The following is a 23,583-nucleotide window of genomic DNA, read 5'->3' as shown; positions in this document are numbered from 1 at the left end:
AAAGCTGAGTGGTAGGTGGAAGTTGTGCCCAGGATGGAACAGCTGGTTTCATAGAGCTTTCAGATGAGCTCTGTGGCAGGATTATGATGCTGTATTTCTAATAATCAGGCAGCTGTCTGAAAATATGAAATAATGACTTTCTGAGCAGACACCTTTTTCATTTTACACTTAAATTGGAATAGTATTTATGTTCTGGATGCACCTACCATCATTTTGTAGATCAATAAGCCACTTTTATAAATCTCTTAATGCAAAGTACAGCATGACACGTACAAAAAAGAGTTAGAGACCTTATTTATACCTTATTTTGTTTACTCCTGTAAGTCCTGGTGCTTTATGAACCTCAAAGGAAATCATTGCTGACTTGTTTGTGGATTTTGCATTTCTGCAATTTGACACGTTGCTGTTAATGCAAGCAGCAAGGCCAGGCTTCCAAGGAAGATTTGTAATATGTGAGATTTCTATGTTTTTGATCTACATTTTTGCAGTAGAGCACTGTAATGTGTGCTGTCTGTTGGGCTACCAGAGGGGCTGATCCTTCTGGATTTCCTGGAGCCTGGACAACTCCTGACTGCTGCATCGCAGTGCCAACAGAGCTGAAGGCTCCAACTTCCAGTTGTTTGCCTGAGGACTCTGTGATTTATTTATTTAAGTGCATAAACTGTCCCTGTCAGGAACAGATTGTAGGTTATAGATGCTCTAAATGTGAAATGTTTTAAGCTGGACAAACTTCTTTTCAGTTTTGAGGAGCTGCAGTCAGCGGGGGGTTCTTGCCTGGGATCTCTTGCAGAACAGGGTGTGCTTCCATCCTCCTCTTTCCTTCTGTGACCAGGGAATTGTTGGTTGTTTTTTGCAGCAACATGAACCGTGAAGACCGAAATGTGCTGCGTATGAAAGAAAGGGAAAGGCGAAATCAAGAAATCCAGCAGGGTGAAGAAGCCTTTCCACCCAACTCTCCTCTCTTTGCTGAACCGTACAAAGTTGTGAGTTTCTGCCATTTGTACAAATGTGTTTTTTTGTTTTGTAGTGGAAATTGTAGGGAAATATGTGCTACAAATCTGTTTATATCTGAAATCTTTTCAGGTCCCAGTTGTCACCTTAACCAGCATTTAAGCAAGTATTGAAACTAAGGATGGACAGTTAGTTACTACTCATCTCCATAGGCAGATTTATGCTAATACTTATGAAGCAGGGACTATTTTCAAGGGAGGAAAGGGATAATGAGACAGGATTTTTTGAAAAAACCTTTTTTCTGCTTCTGCTGCAGTGGTCATTAAGTGGTACCATTGAAGGTTTTCATTATACAGTTCAAAACTCACTTTGAAAACAAAGCCATTCCCTTATCTCTGTTTTGTTTGCGGGAGGTCAAACATTGCAGCTGAAGACTTTTCTCCCTCAGGAGGGAAGTTGTGAGTTTTTTGATTCCTGTCTTCCCTTCTGTTTGCTGTGCCTGATAACTAAAACCTACAAGTATGAAGCTAACTAAAGCTGGTTGGAATACAGTAAAACTGATTTGAAGGGCAAAAAAGAAACAACAGAAAAAACCCCAACTGGTTTTTCAGGAAAGAACCCCTATAACTGTGTTGGCAACAAGTTATTCCAGTATAAATACCAATTAAAAATTACATAACTGAGTGGTGAGGTTGAGCTGATGTTATTTTACTGCTAAGTAAAGCGTTGTCTGACCAATACATTATAGACTTTAAGGTGACAATGTCTACAGTTCTTAAAGTCTTCCATGCAGCTCACCTATACATTCTTTGAAGCACTGGTTAGTGTTTCAACTATTCTTGGTCAATTTAAGTGGTGCTGTACAGAAGTACTACTTAAAATCCCTGTTGAAACTTGGCTGAAGACCTAGAATTTGGCTGCAGATTAAATAAATCCACTTTCTTTGCCCAGAATGAGAATTGGAATATAAGAAAATAACAGAACTGAGTTTGTGAAGTGATTGATCCATTTATTTGAAGTCAGCTGTAATTCATCTGCCTCTCAGGGGAAAGAGGAAATTTGAGGGAGAAAAAGATGAGCAGAGGGAGGGAAAGAACTGCATTATTGTGGTTGGTTGGGGAGAATTGGGTCACTGTGACTCTTTGTAGGGGTTTAAGATACAGGGATCTTCAGGCCATTTAATTAGTATTTTTCACTTGTGTGGCTGCTTGCCTGTTTCCTTCACCTTCTAATGCATGGGACTAAAAACTCTATTGACTGTGTAGATTTTAACAACGGCTTCATTTTTTAGAGAATAAGCATGGATTGGGCATCAATAGACACTTTTCATTTGGCTTTCTTTCTATCAAAATAAGTGTAAACTGTCAAAATAAGTATGAAGTATTGCAAAGTATTTTGGTCTTTTTCCTTCTCTTCTCTGCCTGTAGGGATTTAGTCATTATTTTCTATGAACAGGTGTCTTCTCAGCCTCTGCTAAGACAGTGGTAATCTCCTCTGTATAGGAAATCCTATTTGACGTGCAATCAAGAGGGCAGTTTTAAAGGGGCCTGTATGCAGAAGAACACATAGAAGTGGTTTTTTATTTGCTAATGGCAGTTCTTTCATTCAGCCCTTGGTAGTCTTTGATAAATAGATATGGCTGACATTTTAGTTTGCTTCCTTTCACCTGCCTCCCTAAAAAGCAATGCTTTAAATAATGCTTTTCTTAGAGTTCTGTGTCCTGGGTGTTTTTGTGTCTTCCCAGGCTGAAGGATAAATCTTCACAGATACTTTGTTGGCCATATGAAATAAAATGAGAAAATGATAACTGGGCAAAGTTGCATTTAAATTTGATCAAAGATTTTAATAGAGTTGTTAGTTACTTCTTTGTTTGAAGCACACAGACAGACTACTTTTTAAGTTATCCAGCTTTTCAACATTTAAGAATTCAGAGCAGTGTGTGAATGGAGCTTTCCAAAAGGCTCCGACTACAACTCATGGTTGCTTTTTGGCCAAATGTTCCAGGCTGTGTGTTGTAAGTGCACATCCACCAAAGTGCCACAGGCTGACAGAAGGTTGGATGGTCCTGGTACTGTCACTGCCTGGGTAGCCCAGAGCTATGGGCAGCTTTGGTGTCAGCAGCCTGTGTTGCCTACATTCTTCTCTCAGTGGCTGTTTGATTCAGGGGGGGAAAGAAAGTGTGCAGAAATACAAAGGCCTTCGTGCTGCAGATAGGAACTGCATAATATTGCACAGCCTTGTTGACGTCTGAACACAAAAGGGAGGCTGTGTTTTTCTTTCTGAATCTGTCAACCTTGGATTCTGTTTCTTCACAAAGTTTGCGAAAAAATTCCATGTATGGCTGCCCTGAGCCTTTCAACTTTCTGCCAGCCTATTTATTTTGTGTGCGTACATCTTAGCCATGGAACTTTGTCAAATTCTCTGTTTCCAAAGTCTGTAATTTCCTCTGCCTTCTCCCCTCTGTCATTCTTGGCAGTGTGATTTCTCCAAATTCCAGCAAGTTAGTGAGCCATAGGCTTGTACAGCCTAGACCCGGAACAGAATTCAGAAGGCTGAACACAGTGCTGGTTTACTTGAATCAAGCCACACTGTTCTAGAAAATCTTATTCTCCTTAACTTTCTATTTATTTACAAGTTATATGCTGCAGCATCTCACAGCATTTCTCTTGTGTGCAGAAGTCTGGTACACTTTGCCTACATGTAGAAAATGAGGCTCGTTTTGGTGGATGGGTGGATTTTATGTCTAAGATTGCTGGCATAAGATCATTTTCCCTGTGTGCAGCAAGTGTTTGCAGGGACCCAAAATCCTGAGTGGGGCCTGTCTGCATTACTATAAATGTATCTTATAATTATCAGGAAGTCTTTGAATCAGAAGATAAAACTTCATGAAAATAGGTCATAAAAAGTTTTATGGGTGCTGTGAAAAACAGATTCCTGACTCTTGATAAAAATGTTATCCCATCACCTAACGCTCTGTAATTTCATCCTGTGTAAGTCTTTAAAGCCAGGGGTTCACAGTCAAAAAATGCAGAGCAGGAGGACTGGTGTGTTTGTAAAATATATTCAGAAATGCAGCTGTTTCTTATTGGATGGAATCTTTCCATCATAGAACAGGGAGTGTGATGTCACTGACAGCTGTTATGTCTGTGTACCTGAGCAGTGACCTGCAGACATCTCTGAAGAGGTGCACTGGTCTCTGGGTTTGCTCAGTGTCCCGTGCTGTAGTAGTTGTGAAGGCAGCAGTCAGTTGCGTCGATCCCTTGTGATCCTTGTGATCCAGAAACTTTATTCTGAGAATTAAAAGTGAGGTCTGACTTGGGTTGTCAGATATTAAATGGAAATGGATCCTATTCACCACAGCCAAACCAAAAATGGACACGTAAGAATTATGTACCTGACTACCATTCTAATCACCATTTTTTGTCAGAGTCCAAGCAATGGTTTCTTACCTGTTGAAGTGTCTTCCACTTAACTTCAGCAATCTGCTGTGCTTTTGTGAAAAGCATTTCCATCCTTCAAAATGTTCTTAATTTCTTCTTTCTCAAGAAATTGGACTTGAAAAAATATATATTTCTGTTTATTTCTTTATTAATCTTTGAGTTTCTGAGAGACGTGTATTCAGAGGCAAAATAGATGGTGAGTTATTTGGAAGAAGTTGCACATTTAAGCATAACACCTCGTTAAAGTGCCCTTAACTGGAATACTGCCTTAGAAATAGGAAGCTGGCTGAGGTAAGCACTGAGGCAGACACTTTCTGTAGAATTTATGGTATGTACATTGATGAGAACAGTCCCAGTTACTCACCTTGTGCTCAGCACAGCGCAGTCGTTCTGCATATGTGGTATTTTGATTACTGTAGGGTCTTTTTTTTGGTTTTACCTACATTTTATCAGGTACTTTTATCAAGTATTTACCTACTTGTCTTAGTTGACAGGAAAAAGGAAACTGAGGAATCATGCTTGTACTCATTGAACCTGTGTGAAAGATAAGAATCAGTTTGTATTCTGAAGAGAGTACGGCTTTTGCTCTCTGTTGAAGTAAGAAGACTTCTGCAACTTGATCTTGACTTTGCAGTTTAACCATAGGTTGATTTTAATGTCTCTTCTTTCAGTCAGTAAAGATGAAGGGCATTGGTATCATCTTAAAGTTCCCTAAGAGGTTTTGTTTTTGAGAAAATTGCACTCTTTCTCCATTCCACTGACAATACTCATTCAAGTCATGATTTCAACTGCTGCCACTTTTGAAATAAAAATGTTAAAGGAAGTCAGATATATGTAAGTATGCCTTGCCATGTAGAGCTTTTGTGTGTTTATGAAGTTACAATTGGAAACTGCATTTATAAATTGCATCACGTCACTGAGCTGGCTGTTTGTGAAGACTGCTGTACAGCTGTGCCCCAAACCCCTGCAATTCACTGTCACAGAGTACATCTATCAGCTTGGTGAATTGACTCAAACATTCTCTGTTTTTATGCGTAAGGTCAGCAGTTGTCCTCATTTTAAAAGGAGGTCAGGAAGGTCCTATTTTAAAATGGCACACTAGCTTAGAAGTAGGTTTTCAGTAACACAATACTCTCTGATTATTTGTTTATTTATTTATTTTTTAACATTTCAAGTGTTTGATAACGTACTGTGTTTCAGGAGGCAGAATTGGGTTTTCTGGAACAGGAATACAGAGATCTTACCAGTGCTAGAATTGGTGAGGCTCTGTCTTTCAAGGCTAGTTTCATAGACAGCAAATCCACTGTATATCGAGGCAGGTATTTATCACTGTCTGTTGGCTTTTATACAGCCAGGTTGCTCAGTTACATGAGGATTTGGATGAAGGTGAGAAAGGGAAGATAGGGTTTGCAGAAGTTGCACAGTTTCTGGAGATTCAGGTACTGTGTATGACAACTGCACGTGGCCCATCTTCCAAGCAAGCAAGCAGGGACAGATGGGTCAGTGGGACAGATGAGCTAAGGATGCTCTTCCCATGTACTCGCTGCTCTGTCACTGCTGGGGAAGGCAGCTTGGGCCCAGGAAAGGGCTCCCTGTTTCTGTTTGGTTGTTACCACTGGGTTTTGTTTTTAGCATGTTGGTTTTCTTTGGGAGTAGGTGTTGGTTTTGTTTTGTTGTTGTTTTTTAAAGGATATGTGCCATCCTTTAAAGTCAGAACAATAGCTTGATTATGGCATGATTTTTGAGATGTTAAAATTCCCTTTGAAAAAACTCCTGTGATCTTTTGTTCCCTTAGGAGTCTCAACAGTCCAGTTTTGGCACTGGAGAACAGAGTAAGTACATTAAACTTCCTTTCCTATGTGCAGTGTTTTTGTTACAACTGAGTATTCTTAGTACCCCTTAAGAAGTCAGGCCATTAGATCATGAGACCTCTCCAGGCTGGTAATGGAATGGGTTGCACGTAAAAATTGTCCGTATTTTCTCAAGACTTATGAAATAAACACTTGATTTTATTTGTGGCTTCTTGCTGAGAACTGGAAAGTTAATAACTGTTGTGTAACTCACTCATAACTTCTAGAAAAGGGGAAAAAAATAAAATTGTTTCTTTAAATTGTTGTTATTTTTTTAATTCTCGAAAAATAGGCTTCCTTGGTTGATATGATTGAAAATAGCTGAGTGTGAAAACACCCACAGAGAAAACCCCTGGGTATGCTGGAAAGCAACGAAGTTCATATTTTAATAGAAAAAGCACAATGCATTTTCTTCCTTTTTCTTGTCCACTTTCGCATTATGGATATGAAAATTGAAGAGAACTGCTCAAGAATTGTTAATATTCTTGAGTGTATTATCCCAGAATGTATTTCCAAAGTCTAGACAAATGCACCTTTTATTCCTATTTGACTGTGTCTTCATTTTGAATATTACTGAAATGAAGCATTTAACCAGGTAACATATCTGGCAAAAATGAATTAGATTTGTGCTGTTGCCTTCCAACAGTCTTACCAGTCCCTGTCAAAGTGATTAAACAGATTAAATAGTAAAAGCGGAATGGTTTATTCTTAGGTATTCACAAGCAGCTTAATCTAAACTCCTAATACAGTGGGGAATTAAGGAAACAAATTAAAACTTAATTCCATAAGGCTAGCCAATAGGTTACATTCTGGAAACAGCTGATCTTTAGGTATGTCATCAGGGAGGCCAAATAGATAAAAACACAGAACCATTTCTCAGCTCCATTTTCAGTTTTCTGTGACACTTCCAACAACCTCAGATATTGTTTCTGTTGTGCTATGTTTAGTAATTTACTAGAACTAAAGAACAGGGAAGGAAAAAGAAGACAAACCAAAAAGCAGATTATATCACAGTGTTCTAACTGTAGGGTTTGGTTTATGAGTTTGCTTTTTGGATTTAAAGACTTTTCATTCACTAAAAAGCTGCGTAGGAATGCTGAAACAGATTAAAAACTTGATTTAATTGATCTCCTCAGCATGTAGAGGGTAATAGAATAATTTTCATGGGAGGGTTTGGGCTCTAAGGTCCCTTAGATGCCATCCAGTTCCAAGCTTCCCCCCAGACCAAGCTGCCCAGGTCCCACCCAGCCTGGCTTCAGGGATGGAGCACCCACAGCTCTCTGGCAGCAGTGCCAGGGCTTCCCCACACTCTGACTAAAGAATTTCTTCCTAATATCTAAGCTAGACCTATCCTCTTTTACTTCAGGATTGTCACTTGTATCCTACCTTGATAGAAGCAGAAGTTTTTCACACCTTCAGAAACATATTAAGTGTGTGTTGGTTTAGACAGCAACGATTTAAAAAAGCCTTCTAGATTTTCTTGATTAAGGTCATTGCTTCTCTTGGCAGTCTGTCTCTGCTCCTCTCTCACTTGGTCAATGTGTGAGAGGCTGCACCTGACGTCAGCTGGTCCCTCTTTCTCCTGTTCACTCCGCCATTCTTGAGTTTGTTTGGCTAAGCCTGTTTAGTTCTGTCCACTTTGCAGTGACTGTTTTGCTGTCTGTGTTCAAAAGAGTACAGCGTTATTTCTTTTTCCTTCTAGAACGATATAATCCTTCATCAAAAACATCCAATGGCCATCAATCCAAATCGTAAGTAGCAGTTGAGAAAACATTTCTCACGTAACAGTCAACTTTTAAAAGATTCTGGAAGTAGCTGTTTCTTTACCAGAATGTGTCAGTTCTTGCACACTCTTTGTCATGCTTTACAGTTAACTGACAGGAGAGGGAAAAAAAAGTTGATTTCAACCTATTTTCAGGAACAGTAGGGCAAATAATGGCACACCGGTGTAACAGGTGCGCTGTGCCTTCCTTCCATCCCCCTGCTTTCTTCTCAGCTGTAGGATACTGAGCAGGAGTTTGGCCCTAGGAATTGGCTGGTGAGCTGGAAGTGTATCAGTGTGTGAGAATGGGCAGGATGGGACAGGATTTACTAAACGTGCATTGCTAAGCTGTCAGCTGGAAGCAGCTTGTTGCAGTTGCACAAATAGGATGAGGAACTGTTCTGTTATTAGAGGAGACAGTAAATTAAGTTTGAGATCTAGTTAAGTTTGTACGAGTAGTTACTCATTCTCTTAAGTGACTGACAGGCATTTTTATTAGTTGCGTACACAGACCTAACATTATGCTTCATTAATCAGACATCAGAAAGAAAAAATAAAAAAGCAGCAGGAAGAATCTAACTGTCTTCTGCCCTATTCATACCTGAAAATTGATTACATTCTGTTTAAATACAATTTCCAAACAAAAAATGCCCATTCCACCTGATGGAATGTTTACTGAAAGCAACTGCAGATTCTGAAGGTATTCTAAGTTAGTATTTGCTGTGATGCAGTTACGAAATGAAGTTTAGTTTTTCTGTTTACATTTTTAGTATTAATAAGATTAAAAAACAAATCATCTGTGAGAAAGAAATGGGAAATAATTGAAGAGTGGCTTGTTCATTTATTTATTTATTATAGACTATGTCAGTTCCTTAAAACATGAGGTTTCAGATGTTTATACACAGCCACTTCAATAAGTGGTAGCAGTAGGAGTTCATCATTTGGCTTTTCTTTTGTTATAGCAGTGTAGTCCTCTATGAAAGGGCTGTGCTGGTTCCAGAATGGGAGGGTGTAGGAAGGTGCAAGAACTGGAGCTAGCACTTCACATTAGTTAAAGTGAGGTGCATGGGAAGAGGGGTGAGGAGATGTTTGCTGTGTCAATAGAATTTCCGATAAAGCGATTGTGCTCTGTTAAGAAAGCGTTAAAAAGTGAGATAAATGCATCTTTTGATAAGGGTAGCAGCTGAAAATAGATGTCTAAGTAGATTCTCGAGGTTGCTGTTTCTTTTCAGATTATAAGTAGAGCAGCTGTACTGTGAAATTGGGAAGTATCTAATCCTTTCTTATCTTCTTTCTCCAGATGTGAATCGAACCAGACAGAGTAAGACGTTTTATTTTTGTAACGAAGGTGTTTTTAAATAAGCACAAATACCCCACTATGTTTTCTTTGTGTTCCTGTACTTTCAGTGTCATGAAATAGTATGTGTATGTATGACTACCCTAAATAGGAGCAATTATACCCTTGAAGAATAGTAGAAAATTTATGATGTCGAACAGTTGGGATTTTGCCACTAGACATGAAGCAATCACATTTCTTAATTCAATGGGAAACAGTATTCTTGTCCATGGTGTGTAAGAGGTTGAACGCAGATGTTTTAGCTCCACCTGCATTAGTAAAACGTGTCAGAATTCCTTTCTAAACTTTAAAGAACGAACAAAGGAATCAAAGCACTACAGCCCGTAGTTTTCTTTAAAGAATGACTTAACTTGCCATTCTTAGACATTAAATGTTTTAAATGGTAACTTGTGGATTTCACCCACACACCCAGCTCTGTAGCATAAACAGTAACTTGTTGGAATATAGAAGAGTGCTTTGAATGTAATTAAATTACATGGAAAATCTTGTCTCACTTTCTCCCTTTTACTTACTTAGTATGTTGAAAGATGACTTAAAACTTAGCAGTAGCGAAGACAGCGATGGAGAGCAGGTATGTTCACAAGATACCAAAGATTCAGTAGAATAAACCAAGTGTATTGATGGTTTGTTACATCAGCAATGTTCAGTAGTCCAACAGCAAACTGAACAGCTGAAGGAGAATTTGCAATTGAGGTACGAAAAACAATTAGCAAGTTTTCAAACAAACTTCAGGTACTCTAAAATGCAAATGTGAGGAAAATGATCTGGTTTTGTGAGAACAGTACTTTTTTTTTTTTACCTATGGACTCATGCTTTGATGATTTCAAATGGGCTTTCTTTAAATGTGGAATGGAAACAGAGTCAGTTTCCTAACACACACAATGGGCTGCCACCTAAGGGAGAGCCCCTCATGTTCTGTGCTGGCTAAAGAGTACATGGCACACAGATGTCCATGCAGCAACTGTTCGGGATAAGAGCTGCTGTGTGTGTCTTTTACTCCCAGGTTGTTTCTGTAACTATAAGTCTAGCAGCTCCTTTATTTTTATCGTATCTTTTGCTCCTTGGCAATATTAACTCTGTGCATCTCCAGCCAGAGATGGTGTTCAGCCTGCTGAATTAAACATACCTCTTGAGTCTGTGCTACCCAGCAGAAGTCCATGCTGCTTTTTTTGCTGTTCTCAGTTCCGCTGTTTGTTATTTTTTCACATGGAAAACTTGAAGATGGTGCATTTAGTTGTTTAATTACTGGGGCATGGAACATTTCTGGAATAGCACAGTAAAAATTTGTATCATCTGGTTCTAAAACATGGCATGGGGGAGTGGAGAAAATAGGAAATCTCAGAACTACTGTCAGAATATGGAGGGTTCTGAGATGACACGTTTGTGGTAAAAGCTTGGATAAAAGAACTGTGATTTATTTTTCCTTTTGTACAAGCCAAAGGCAGGCAAATTTAAACCTCTGTATTTCTGAATTAGAGCACTCTTCAGGCTAAGTATTTAGAATCTTTAAGACTTGATATCAATACTTTGCAATGTAATTGCATATGCTTCTAGAAGCCTCATGCTCTTCTTCTTAATTGCAGGACTGTGATAAAACAGTTCCAAGGAGCACACCTGGAAGGTAGGCATTCCTTTACTTTCTATGCTGCAATCCAATGGTAGTGATGTTTGGTCCAGTCAGCGCTTCTGGCTTGATCTCATTTCTAAAATCAGTGTTAGTTGTTTGTCTTTGATTAGACCAGAAGGTGATTAGAGTTTAATCAGTGGCCAACACATATTCTGCAAATATTATACTGACAACATTGTGAAGGGGGGAGGGGAACAAGGTGAATTGTGCTCAGTTGAACTCTTTAGCAAATGTTAGTTAAAATATTACATTTTATTCTTCCTAATGGAAGAACTTCCAGGATGCCTTTGCACTGAGTAATGTTTGTTTATTTTTCTTCCTTTTTGTTTTCAGTAGTTCTGAACCTTCACAACATAACAGTGAAGGAGCAGATAATTCTAGGGATGACTCAAGCAGCCACAGTGGGTCTGAAAGCAGTTCAGGATCTGACTCTGAAAGTGAAAGCAGTTCCAGTGATAGTGAAGCTAATGAACCATCACAGAGTGCATCCCCTGAGGTAGGATTTGTCACGCATTTGGGCTGTCATCAGGCATTAATCCTGAGTTTTAAAAGCAGAAAAAAATGAACATGTTCTCGGTCTCTTTTTTTTTTTTTAACAAAAACTTGTCAAGTGTAGAATTATTTCCACATATTTCCACATATTCTTTTGCTAAAGTACCTGTAATTTGACATGATAGCTATATTTTCTATAAGCACACATTTGCTATTTGAGGTGATTTTTACCATAGTTATCTGTTGGAGTGCAGAAGACATGGGAACAGTAGCTTAAAAACCAGTAGCTTTTAGTCTGGAATGCCATGGCAGCAAGTGCTTCCTGTGGACTGCAGTTCTTCTGATTGAAGGAAAAAGCAGACCTGCTATCTGTAGTTATATGCATTTTTCATTAGTTACTGACCTCAGATGCTCGAGTGCACCTCTTGCTTTGGCTTGCAGCACAGTAGGGCTGCAGAAAAAATGGAAGCCACGTGAAACACTGTATCTAACAGTGCTTTATTGAAATTTGTTTTTAGCCGGAGCCACCGCCAACAAACAAGTGGCAACTGGATAACTGGTTGAACAAAGTTAATTCACATAAAGTGTCACCAGCTTCTTCTGTGGACAGCAACATCCCATCCTCACAAGGCTACAAAAAAGAGGGACGGGATCAGGGAACAGGAAGTGGGTACGCTGATCAAAGCGGATCCAAGGACTCGATTTCTTCAACACCAGGGCGAGATTCCAAACCCACCCAAAAGGGCTCAGAGAGCAGTCGTGGCACGCAGAAATCACCTGCCCAGAGTGACAGCTCAACACAGAGGAGGACCGTGGGTAAAAAGCAGCCCAAGAAAGCAGAAAAGACATCTGTTGAAGAGCCTAGAGGAGGTCTTAAAATAGAAAGTGAAACCCCAGTAGACATGGCAACAAACATACCTTCAAACAGGCATAAGGCAGCCACTAAAGGTTCCAGAAAACCTAATATAAAGAAAGAGCCCAAATCTTCCCCTCGGCCTACAACAGAGAAAAAGAAATACAAGGCTTCAAGCAAATCTGCCCAGAAATCCAGGGAATTCATAGAAACAGATACCTCATCCTCTGATTCAGATGAAAATGAAAGCCTGCCTCCTTCATCACAAACAGCCAAATACCCCGAGAGCAATAGGACTCCTGTTAAATCTTCCATGGAGGAGGATGACAGCTTTTTTCGGCAAAGAATGTTCTCTCCTATGGAAGAGAAAGAGCTTCTTTCACCACTCAGCGATCCTGATGAAAGGTACCCACTTATTGTGAAGTGGGTACCTTCACAAAATGGATACCTGAGCCTCTTATCAAGAATACCAGGGAAGCCTTACAAGGATGCTGATGTGCCCAAAGTGGAAAAGAAAAATGTGCCAGAGAAGCATGCAAGAGAATCTCAGAAGCAGCCTTCTGATAAGAGTTCCACAAAAGGCAAAAGGAAACATAAACAGGTAACAGTATCGTAAATAAAATCTTGCCTGTTATCTTAGCCTTTTAGTATCTTGCTAAAGGGGTTAAGCATATGGCCCAGTAACCAATGTCATACCTCACTGCAGTGGCTCAGTAATTTAGGAGATTACTTTGCCTACCTATTCTATGTAGAATAAATTGATCCTTCCTGTGCCGTTGTAATAGGGAATATTGGAGTTTTCATTCATGAAAGGCAGAAGGTTGTACCTTTAGATGTGTTAGCACTGTAGCTTGCATTCCTGGAGGTAGCACAGATTGTGTATCCTCTTAAACTCTTCAACTTTAGGATTAGGTTTATATAAAAATCTGGTCTTCGACATCTCTTACAGACTCCATGGGTTTTACAGTTCCTGGCATTCATAAGACACCTGTGTTTGACTCCCCAGCATAAAATCTGATTTCGTACCAAAGCCTTTGGCAGATTTTTGTTATTTCATAGTGATATGCGTGTTATAAAATGAACAACTTGAGACTGCCACTTTTCAAATATATGATACAAGGTAGTTGCTTCAGGGGATGTTTCTGTAGCCTGTACAGGTATTATTCTGTACGCTGCAAGACGCCCACTGAATTAAATCCATTAAATGTGAAAAATTACTGTCTTCGTGAAGCTGTAAATGTAGACATTTATCTGGATGTGTTTCTTGTTTGCTGTATTCAGAATGAGGATGAAAACAGAGCCAGTGAAAGCAAGAAAACAAAACTGGAAGAAAAAGCTCCATCAGGACACAAGACTTCTAGCAGTAGGGAGTGAGTATCTTGCCTGTCTTTTCAGCACTGAAGGCTCAGAGTGATCAAGAAGACTCATGCCTGTATCCATCTCTCCCTTACCTTCTTCTCCTTCCTCCACAACAAAATGTCTCCTTACTAATCAGTGGGTAATATTTCATGGTTTCTGATTCTTCAGTTTGAAGTTTCCATTAGTTGTTGGTGGAAATTCATATCCATAACTGAAAATATTGACTAGGTAAACCCTACTATGAAGGGTTCACCTTTTTCAGATCAAACAACAGACAGCTGGTATAATTATATCATGGAAAAAAAATTCTCTACAGCGAATATTTGTTGAATTACTGATGTGTGAGAAGCTGCAGCTTCTGGCTACAGATGCTAGAAGTCTTTCTGAGTTAAATGCCTTCTTTGTTTCTGTTAAGAAATGTAGAAAAAATGGATGCTCGTCTGTCATGTTTTTTTTCCTTTAGTCCTGATATTTTGTTTTGTTGCTGGTGTGATTTTCTGAAGGGCACTTGGTTAAATGCAACAAGATGGTTTTTCAAAAACTTCATGTAAATAGTTATTTTGTGTACTGTTCTCTGTGAAAAGGGATGCCAGAATTAGCAACTGGAATCCTCAGCAGCCAAGGTAAGACTGTACCAAAAGGCCAATGGCTTCTAGAGAACAGTTATCTGGGCCATCTTTTTTCTGAGCTGTTAGGCTGACTTGTCTGCAATAGACAGACTGGCGCTAATGCTGGCATTCATTTCTAACATTACAAGTGTTTAGGGTGTTTTTAAGAACTGTTGAGGGATGTGGTTTTATGGTTAGAACTTGCCTTCTGCGTTTTCAGGTCAGAACAGAAAAAGTGGTGAAAACTAGTTTAATCAGGCTTCGTAACGTTTAGTTACTGTGGTGATAATTTGCTTCCTCTGAATCTGTCTTGCTATGTTTAACATTAAAAATCTTGTTTTATTATTTTTTTCTGGGGGGGGGGGAGGGAGAGGGAAAAGGCTTAAATGGGGGAAGGGTGTGGAGAGAAAAAAGAAGTGATGCTGGATTTTTGTTTTATTTCTATTTTGAAAAGTAAAAAACAAAACTGAATGTATTCATTTTGTCCAGGTCTTTAAAACCAAGTGCTGTTAAAGAGAAGGATTTACTGCCATCTCCTGCTGCCCCAGTCCTTCAGAAGGATTCCAAACAAGAGCACGGGTCCCGGAAGAGGACAGCCAGTCCGTCATCATCCTTGAAGTCCAGCAGCAATGTTAGTTAGGACAGCAGAAGTGGCAGTAAAAGCTGCTCATCTTCTAAACAGAGGAAGATAGAGGGAAAAGGTTCTGGCAGTGCTAAAGAAACAAAGGTAAAGGGCTTGTTCTGTGAATGCCTTGAACTTATTTCTTGGCTTTGCATTTTGACGTGCAGTGTCATCTAAATAATTTGCAGTTGTTGAAATGTAATTAGTTTCAGATTTGCCTTGTTTCGTACCATGGTGCTTAGACTCTAAATTGGAAAATAACTTAGGAGAGATTGTCGAATGCTAATGTTTATTCCTACCAAATATTTATGTTAATTACTAAAGTGCATTTAGTCATCTTTTGATGACAGATGCTGCGTATTTGCTGTTTAATTTGTTAATGAGAAATATCACTACAGATCTGCTCACACTGAATAAATAATGAGGTTACTCTTATGTCGCTGGAGCAAGTACAGATCTTGTCCTCGTTTTAAGGAGAACAGGAGCTGGGTCCGTGCACAGTGCTGAGATACAAAGCTGTGGCTCTCATTTTTCACCCTAGGATTCTAGAAAGGTTCATCTGATTCCAGATCAGGATGGTACAGAGCTCTCTGTGGTTAGAGTAGAGAAAACACTGTGGAAAAGGTGATGCAGAAAGTGTTTTTTAAGCAACTTAGATTAAGAACATATGTAGTTGAAGGGTTTCAAAAACATTATAAGATGATGATAGTGTAAGGTCATGATATGTAATGTGCTTTTTCATTAGTATATAAATGTGTATTACTGGACAGGAGTAAACTTGTGAGCACATCTGGGTATCTTCATAGAGTAATTTCTGTTGTATAACCAGATTTGAGTGTAATATGTTCAAGTTGGAGGGATTTCACCTTTATCTTTGGGATTCCAAATGTACCATTTCTCCTTGATTGCTCTGAAGTGTTCAGGAAGGGTAATTGATTTGGGGAGGAGTGAAGCAGCAAATTGCCATCGGCAGTGGCAGAAAGTAGCTTAGTCATTAGGGTGGAGTCCATGCAATATTTAAACTGGGAGACCTGCTGGATTAATTTACATGCCATTACTGTGAAATTTTAGAAACCTGGGAAGGTTGTGTGCATCGGTGTCTGCACTTACAGGAAGCCTGTAGATAGCAGATTTGCATCATAGACTGCTGCTCTGGCCTTTCCTTATTCATCAGCATAGAACTGTCCCTAAACCAGCTGTTAACTTGTTTGATGTTTTTCTTTTCATACTTTGGAAATGCTGCATTTCCCTGCATGTTTTGGTGGTGTTTTATGTTACACTGGTAGTTAGGGCATTGCTGTGCAAGTGCAGTGCCTCGCAACTTTGAGATCCTTCTAATTAGCAAGGATCTGATAAAGGCAGGTTATTAAATACTCTGTGTAATTGGCCTTTGGTCACGATGACTCCAAAGAACTGAAAGCACACTGAAGCTGGGAAATTGCCTTATGCTGTTGATCTAGTGAGAAGAGATTCACTTAGAATTCACAAGATGTTTTGATGTCCCTTCTTTAGCCTGAAGTGTCACATTGAGCCATGTAAAATTAAGGGGAGCAAGGGCAGCATGTTGTGAAGACAGCTGTTATTTCTCCTTGAAGTTGGTGTTTCTGAAATACTAATCTTTTCTACCCAGAGACATTCAGTAGTTTATTGTTGAAAGACATGAGAAGTCATAGAAGTATATATAGCCTCTTTGTTCAGAGTGGAAAATCATGATTTAGCAATAAGGGAGATCTCCTAGTGTAGTAGGGCTCAGCTTAATTATAGCCTCTGTGTCATCCCCTGTGCCAGCATTAGATGAAAGCCTCAGGGAAACTGTGTTATTGTATGGTGAATGGCAGCTAAAGCAGCTACTAAACTGAACTTACTGCTTACAGAGTGTGAAATCATGGGAAAAATGTGTACAGTAAATTCCTCTTTGTCTTTGAAAATATAAAAATAAAAAAAAGTCTTGACATGATTCGGTGACCATTTTCCTTTCAGGAGAAGATTCTGAACAATTCATCGAACTGCCCTCCTGTTTCTGCTCCATCTACAGAGAGCTCAATGTCCAGAAGAGCAAAACTTGTTTTTGATGACAGGTAAGAAAAGCAGAGGGTGCCTTTCCCTTTTTGGGGGTGCTAATCTTGCAGCACAGTGAGCTCTTCTGTGGAGAAGGGTTGTCCTGTTTGCTTCACAAAAGATGCTGAATACTAGTTCATGCTCTGGAGATCTGCATGCTGTTCTGCAGCAACGTGCTTCTCTGCCTGCTTTGTGCACCAAATATTTGGCAGATGGTGCACTCCTTGAGGAGAAACTCTAGTCTGCCCTGTGTGTTCCTGCAGAGCGTGGATGGACCAAACAGTAGATCTAAACAGTCCAGGGTTGTCCTGTTTTTAAGTGTTGATGTATCCATCACACACTTTCAGGATATCACTGCTGCCTGTTCTCTTTTAACAGAGTCTGCTTTGCCCATGGTGAGCAGTTGTTGTCTTTGGTAGCAAAGAGGAGCCTTCATTTTTTGAACCCAAATGGGATTGTGATGCAGTACCTCCTGTTATTGTAACTTGAGTTAGAGGGGGATGAAGTGAAAGCTGTAACATTAACAAACTTTTGTCATAAAAGGAAGTACAGAGTAGGTGGTCTGACTCCTTAAATGTGTCTTCTATTGTAGGACTTACTCAGCTGATCATTATTTACAGCAAGCAAAGAAGTTAAAACATAATGCAGATGCATTGGTAAGCAAATCTACAATGTTTATCCAGTATTTGCACATTATGCTGGGGTTTGTTTACTGCTTGTGCTGTGTTGCTGCCTGTCTGTACTAGAACTTTCTGGTATTTCCTCTCAATATTTTCCTTATTTTTTTTTATCCAATCTTCTCAGTCTGACAGGTTTGAGAAGGCTGTGTACTACCTAGATGCAGTGGTGTCATTCATTGAGTGTGGGAATGCATTGGAGAAAAATGCTCAGGAATCCAAGTCCCCGTTCCCTATGTATTCAGAAACTGTGGAATTAATCAAGTAAGCGCTGTAAAGCACACACAGAACTCAGATGGTTGGGGAAGAGGGCTGGAAATCAAAGCTTCTGCATTTTACTCATGTTCTGCCACTAACTTTTGGAGTCCCTTGCTCTGCACTAAGAACGGATCACTAGCCACTTTGTTCCAGTTACTGAAGCTTCAAGTGTGTTCTTGAGGGCTGAGATCCTTTATTCCAAAGTCTGTGATGTCTTAACAATTTGTGACATGTGCAGAGCAGAACTATTCCAATTATTGCCTAGCCACGTTCTGTTTAGGGTCTGAGGGAAAGACCTGAAACAGTGAAGGAGTTGAAAGTTGAATTTCATAAGAACTTGGTGGCTGATAAATGATTGTATAATGTTTCATTTACTTGATAGTTTTCTTGTTGGTGATTTGTTTATAGGTACACTATGAAACTGAAGAATTACTTGGCACCAGATGCTACGGCTGCAGACAAAAGGCTAGCAGTGCTTTGGTACGTGTATCCTGAACTTTATATTACACACTGATTAATTACACACACAGATTTCAGTCTGTGAAATGCTGTCTTACACTGAGTTTTCAGGTGTTTTGAACCAAATAGGAGTTTTCTGTTTGACTGTTCAGTACCATTGATGCTATAGATCGATTACTGTAAGGGCTTGTTAACAACAGCAAAGTCTTTCAGCTATTAAGAAAATGACTGACTGACTTCAACTTTGACTTCCATAATGTTCTGTCAGTTACTGCTTTTATTTTAGAACGCGATGTCATTGGTAACTTGTCGCATGCAATGGAATTGTTAATATGGCTAAAAATGATAGAGGTGCCTTTGTGAATTTCATTATCCTTAGTGTTTTGATAAAGTTACTGTTGATGAACTGAGCTCTTCATTTGCTCTCTTTGTAAATTATAGTGTTCCAAAATAACAGACTACTGTTGAGTTGGTTGCACGGTCAGCTGATGTTGGGCTGTGACCTAAATGCTTCGGGAAACTTTGAGATTACATTAACAAGCAAACTGTTGTCTGGTCTTGGCTTTAATTTTAGTAAAATAACATAATCAGAGCACACTGCTTTACTCATTTGAATGAATTTCCAGTTCTGTTTTGAAACTTTCTTGGAAAGGAAATTATCTATTGGATTTGGGAGGAGTAGCAGAAGGAGGGTTTGGGGTCTTTGCTGTGTGTTCACACAGTGATATGGCAAAACTTGAAATGGCTGTTAAGAATTGTCATTTGCCTTCTGGACTAATTAAATGGCTGCAGCAAGCAGTTGAACAAAGCTGACTGTGTCAGGTGGAAAAGGGAGGGGGGACTATAGCAGCATGCACCAGATTCAGTGTGTCCTGACATGAGAAAAAAGTGAAGGCTGTATCAGTAAAGTCACTGCAACCTAGTTTCAGCTTAAGGCACAAAACTGTTCTTTACTTTCTTGAGAAGTAAAGGTGGTGTGGGACTTTGTCTAGTTACAGTTTGACAGTTGGCTGTTTAGTGTTGGGAGAGAAAAGCTTTTAAAAACATGGGTACTCCATTTTTGACTTTTGGTATGTTGTGATAAGCTTGACTTTAACTGGAAATGTTTTGTTGTTCTGTCTTTGGTTAGTCTTCGGTGCCAATCTCTACTATACCTAAGGCTTTTCAAACTGAAAAAGGAAAGTGCATTGAAATATTCTAAAACTCTGACTGAACATCTGAAGGTAATTGGATATATATTTTCTTCAAATATTAAAAAACTAATCAAATTGAAGCTCTACATTACTTAAAATTCCTCTGCCTGGTATTCAGATTGCTGCACGTGAACTTCCAGTATGCCCTAATTTAGGAATGGACCTTGAAAGTACATTCAAGCTGAGCTGTTTAAAGCTGGGAGGATACAGCATGACTATGATGTCATCAACCCATTGGTCCTAATGATGGCTTCCTATTAATATTTTGGTGCAGCTTTTAGTAAATTTAGTTGGCTTCAAAGAGAATTTTAATTTTGTTGTTGATATAACAAAGTTAAAACTTTGCTGATTTGTGTCTTAGTCATCAGTGAAATGGATGCTTTTCCCAATTTTGAAAGTACTTTGATATTATTTAGGATATTTTGATATTATTATATGCTTAAAAGAAAAGCCATGAGAACTCATGTTCAGAAATGAGCAATTAAACAACCAGATAAAATATAATTAGCTGAGGTATAAACATACGTTTACTTTTTCCCAACAGAATTCCTATAATAATTCTCAAGCACCGTCACCTGGTCTGGGAAGGTAGGTAGTAAAAGTTTACCTGTATTTCTATGTTTATAGCTCATTCTCCACATAAACTGTGAGTTTGAGGTGCTCAAAGAGCAGCTTTTACTTTCTTGAGCTTCTGTTGTTTTTGTTCTAATTTCTAATTGTTCTAAGGTCTAGATTTTGATCCCTTTGTTCAGGTAAGTGTTCTGATAAGAGGTTGAGAAATGTGCTGTACAGAGATATTCTCAGGCAACTCGTTGTTGGGAGGAATGAACAAAAAACTTCTCAGCGTGTCCTTAACACACAGGTCACTTGTCTCAGTGGTTTGTTGTTTTATGTAATGCTTTTGCTCTCAAAACAATAGCTTTATTAGTGCTGCAGTGATGCACTTGTAGCCCAGATGGCTACAAGTGCTTTCACAGTAAGCTCTTCCATGGTACAGCAGTTTACTTCTGTTCTTGAAACCTGACAACAGACTTTTTATAGATTACTCTATCAAAACAAAACAAAAACCAGAATTTTAGGAGGGCATTTCAGATATGCATCATGTTATTTGAAAATACAACAGCAGTATAATTGCCTTGCTTTAATTTTTTCATTATTACTATGTGAGGTTCAATTTATTTAAACAACAGATTTGATTGAAAGATGCTGCATGTTGATTTGGCTGTGAGGCTAAAATACAGGAGCTGGAGGAACATGAGAGGTTTTCAAAAGCTCACTTGTTTTAGGGCCAGTCCTGAGTTCTCAGTGTGTGAAGTAGGAGTGCCTTAGCATCCCATGTTCTGAGCTGTAGGAAGACATTTGCATGACACACCTGACATATCTGTGTGCGTGTTTTACAATGTAATGTTTTCCTTTGGATAAGCAGCAAGCCTGTTGGTATGCCGTCTCCAGTCTCTCCAAAGCTGTCTCCAGGGAATTCAGGAAATTACTCCTCTGGGGCAGCCAACCCTTCAGGGAGTGGGTCTTCGGTGACGATCCCCCAGAGGATCCATCAGATGGCAGCCAGCTACGTCCAAGTTACATCCAACTTCCTCTATGCCACTGAAATTTGGGACCAAGCTGAACAGCTGTCTAAAGAACAGAAAGGTAAGGGTAGGCAAAGGCAAGTTGTAACCTAAGATGTATACATTGTGTTAAATTCTAACAGGTTTTCAATTTTGGAGTTAACAGTGCATAATGATAAATAATTGGGTCCTTTGTAAAAGAAAGATGGAAAGTAATTCCTTTGGTGACAGCGATGCTCTGGGCTGGCTGTCCTGGTTGTCAGGTGGTGTTGGAGATCTAACATTTCCTACCAGCTATGCTTAAAATAAATAAATAAGTCTTGCATTTCCTGCAAGTTTTTCTCTTTAGGAAGTAGAACTTGGTGCATTTCATTTTCTGAAATCCTGGAGTGAATATACACATTCGAGGGAGAAGGCCAAGAATGCTTTGTAACAGTTAGGCCACAGTGTAATTATGCTTACCTTCTGCAAAACAGTAAAGAAATGGGCTTAGAAAGGATCTCTTTCTCTTTCTTCTGCCATCTTCAGCCGTCTTTCATTTCTTTTGCCTTGATCTGCAATGTTTGTGCTGAGGTGGTGTTCTTTTAGGGAGAGCAATATTTCACTTACGGCAGCCAATGAGAACAACTGTGCCTAATTTGTGTTTCTGTTGTTTTAGAGTTCTTTGCCGAACTGGATAAAGCTATGGGCCCTCTGGTTTTTAACTCGAGCATCATGACAGACCTAGTGCGTTACACCCGTCAGGGACTCCACTGGTTGCGCCTGGATGCCAAGTGATACTTCGAACTGAAGGAATGGAAAATTGAACACATTTTTCTCGCTGCCTCTGATTTATCTCCACAACACTGTGTCATGTCAATAAGGAAGACTGCCATAACACATTGCTTAGTTGACACTAAAAACAAAGAATGCTTTCACATGTCTCCCATCTTGATTTGTGTTTTGTGTTTTAACCCAAAACGATCTTGTTAATGAACTCCTTCAGTATTCCCTTTTTAAGTTATTTAAATATTTTTAAATTTGCGACATATAAAGGTGTAGCTTGGCTAATCTATCATGGATGGATCAGTCATTGGAATTCCCGTCACAATACGTAAATAGTCGGTTTAAATCCTATTTATTTTAATTTTTTTAATTTTAATTTTGAAAAGCCCAGTTTTTGGGTAGTTTTTAGCTGTTTCTTCCCTAAATTTTACCCTTCCAAGTACTTAGGAAAAATTAAACATAGACACTTTATTTAAGTACTCTGTGAGCTTTGTTACTCTGTAATGTCTTGTGGTGGCAGAACCTGTAAAAGGAATTAGGATTGATAGGTTCTAACGTGTAGAAACACCATACTTTTCATGCCTAATGCCTATGATCAACTAATAAATGACAGCTAGAATTTTATTATTGCAGAATTTGTACTAAATAGAAAAAATTCCAGATATTCTTCTACGTATTAAAATACTTCATTTAAATGAATTTTAAAGAAATTTATATGGAAAAATATTTAGCTGGTTCTGACTTGGGTTGCTTTCAAGGCAGTTTCAAACCATTGGTTAACACTATAGCAAATCATGAAACAATATGCATTCAATGTAATATCAGAGTAATGGTGTAGGAATGAACTTCGGTCTGATAGGAAAGGCATATAGGAAAGGTTTCTGAAATGGACAATCTTGTGCTTTTTTTTTAATCTCTCTTCATTTAAAACGCATTTTGTTTGTCATTTTTTGACACTTGCAAAATCAGCAGTTTTGTGGTGAAAAAAACCAACAGTAGTTAAATTCCTACCAGAACTGCCATTTGCAACTTTCTCATTGACTGGAAAATCAGGAATCTTAAGTAGAGACGGAGGTCCATTTTTTTTTCTGCCTGAAAAAATGTCTGGTGGTTAATGGACACTACAGCATGACAGTGCAACAGCCATTGTGGGGTGGGGGAGCACACCTGCTATTACAGGGAAGTTGTCTAATCGTTTTGATGCAGAATGGATTTAAAACTTGTATTTACCCCATGTTAATGAAGGTCCCATTCGTGTTTGATGCATTTGATGGAGCAGAATATTCATTTGAGAGGGAAGCGAGTTGGTGTAACAGAAACAGTTTGTGGAGTTGCAGTCGACTGCTCTCAAAACCAAAGTACCTTTCCACATGAGGTGCTTGTCTGAGTCAAAGGTTTAAAATGCTACTGCTTTCAGTATTGCTTAGTGCCCCTAACATGTCTGGTGTGCCTTATGCCTTACTTTTAGATGAAGATTTTATGAACTGTTTACCAGATGTTTTACAGCAGGACCAGGTGTACTGTATGCAGTGGTCTTCTGCAGTACTTGGGTAAAATTCCATTTCTTTTTCAAAAGTACCAGTGTCTGTCATGCAAACTGACTTCTCATTGCAGTGGTCTTCTAAAGAGTCAAGCTCTGAATACTTTAGAGTGCGATTGTGGAATGCTGCTTTGTTTTATCTCCCAT

General features: G+C 39.0%; 1 pseudogene across 1 annotated transcript in view; it reads left to right on the top strand.

Annotated features, from left to right (window-relative positions):
* LOC146759567 (AF4/FMR2 family member 4-like) overlaps positions 1-22,054 on the top strand; it is a 31,860-nt pseudogene extending 9,806 nt beyond the window's left edge. The window contains exons 2-19 of the transcript XR_014932480.1: positions 857-983; positions 6,187-6,223; positions 7,944-7,992; positions 9,304-9,324; positions 9,877-9,931; positions 10,944-10,981; positions 11,324-11,483; positions 11,998-12,933; positions 13,614-13,702; positions 14,789-15,026; positions 16,902-16,999; positions 17,572-17,635; positions 17,784-17,920; positions 18,323-18,394; positions 19,503-19,596; positions 20,111-20,154; positions 20,993-21,213; positions 21,790-22,054. The product of XR_014932480.1 is annotated as an AF4/FMR2 family member 4-like (transcript). The remainder of the gene's footprint in view (positions 1-856; positions 984-6,186; positions 6,224-7,943; positions 7,993-9,303; positions 9,325-9,876; positions 9,932-10,943; positions 10,982-11,323; positions 11,484-11,997; positions 12,934-13,613; positions 13,703-14,788; positions 15,027-16,901; positions 17,000-17,571; positions 17,636-17,783; positions 17,921-18,322; positions 18,395-19,502; positions 19,597-20,110; positions 20,155-20,992; positions 21,214-21,789) is intronic.
* Positions 22,055-23,583: the final 1,529 nt, after the last annotated feature.

This window comes from Coturnix japonica, chromosome 10, assembly GCF_054131305.1.
Source record: "Coturnix japonica strain WE chromosome 10, WE-NBRP24, whole genome shotgun sequence".
Lineage (NCBI taxonomy): Eukaryota > Metazoa > Chordata > Aves > Galliformes > Phasianidae > Coturnix > Coturnix japonica.
This window is presented reverse-complemented; position numbering and strand designations above follow the sequence as displayed.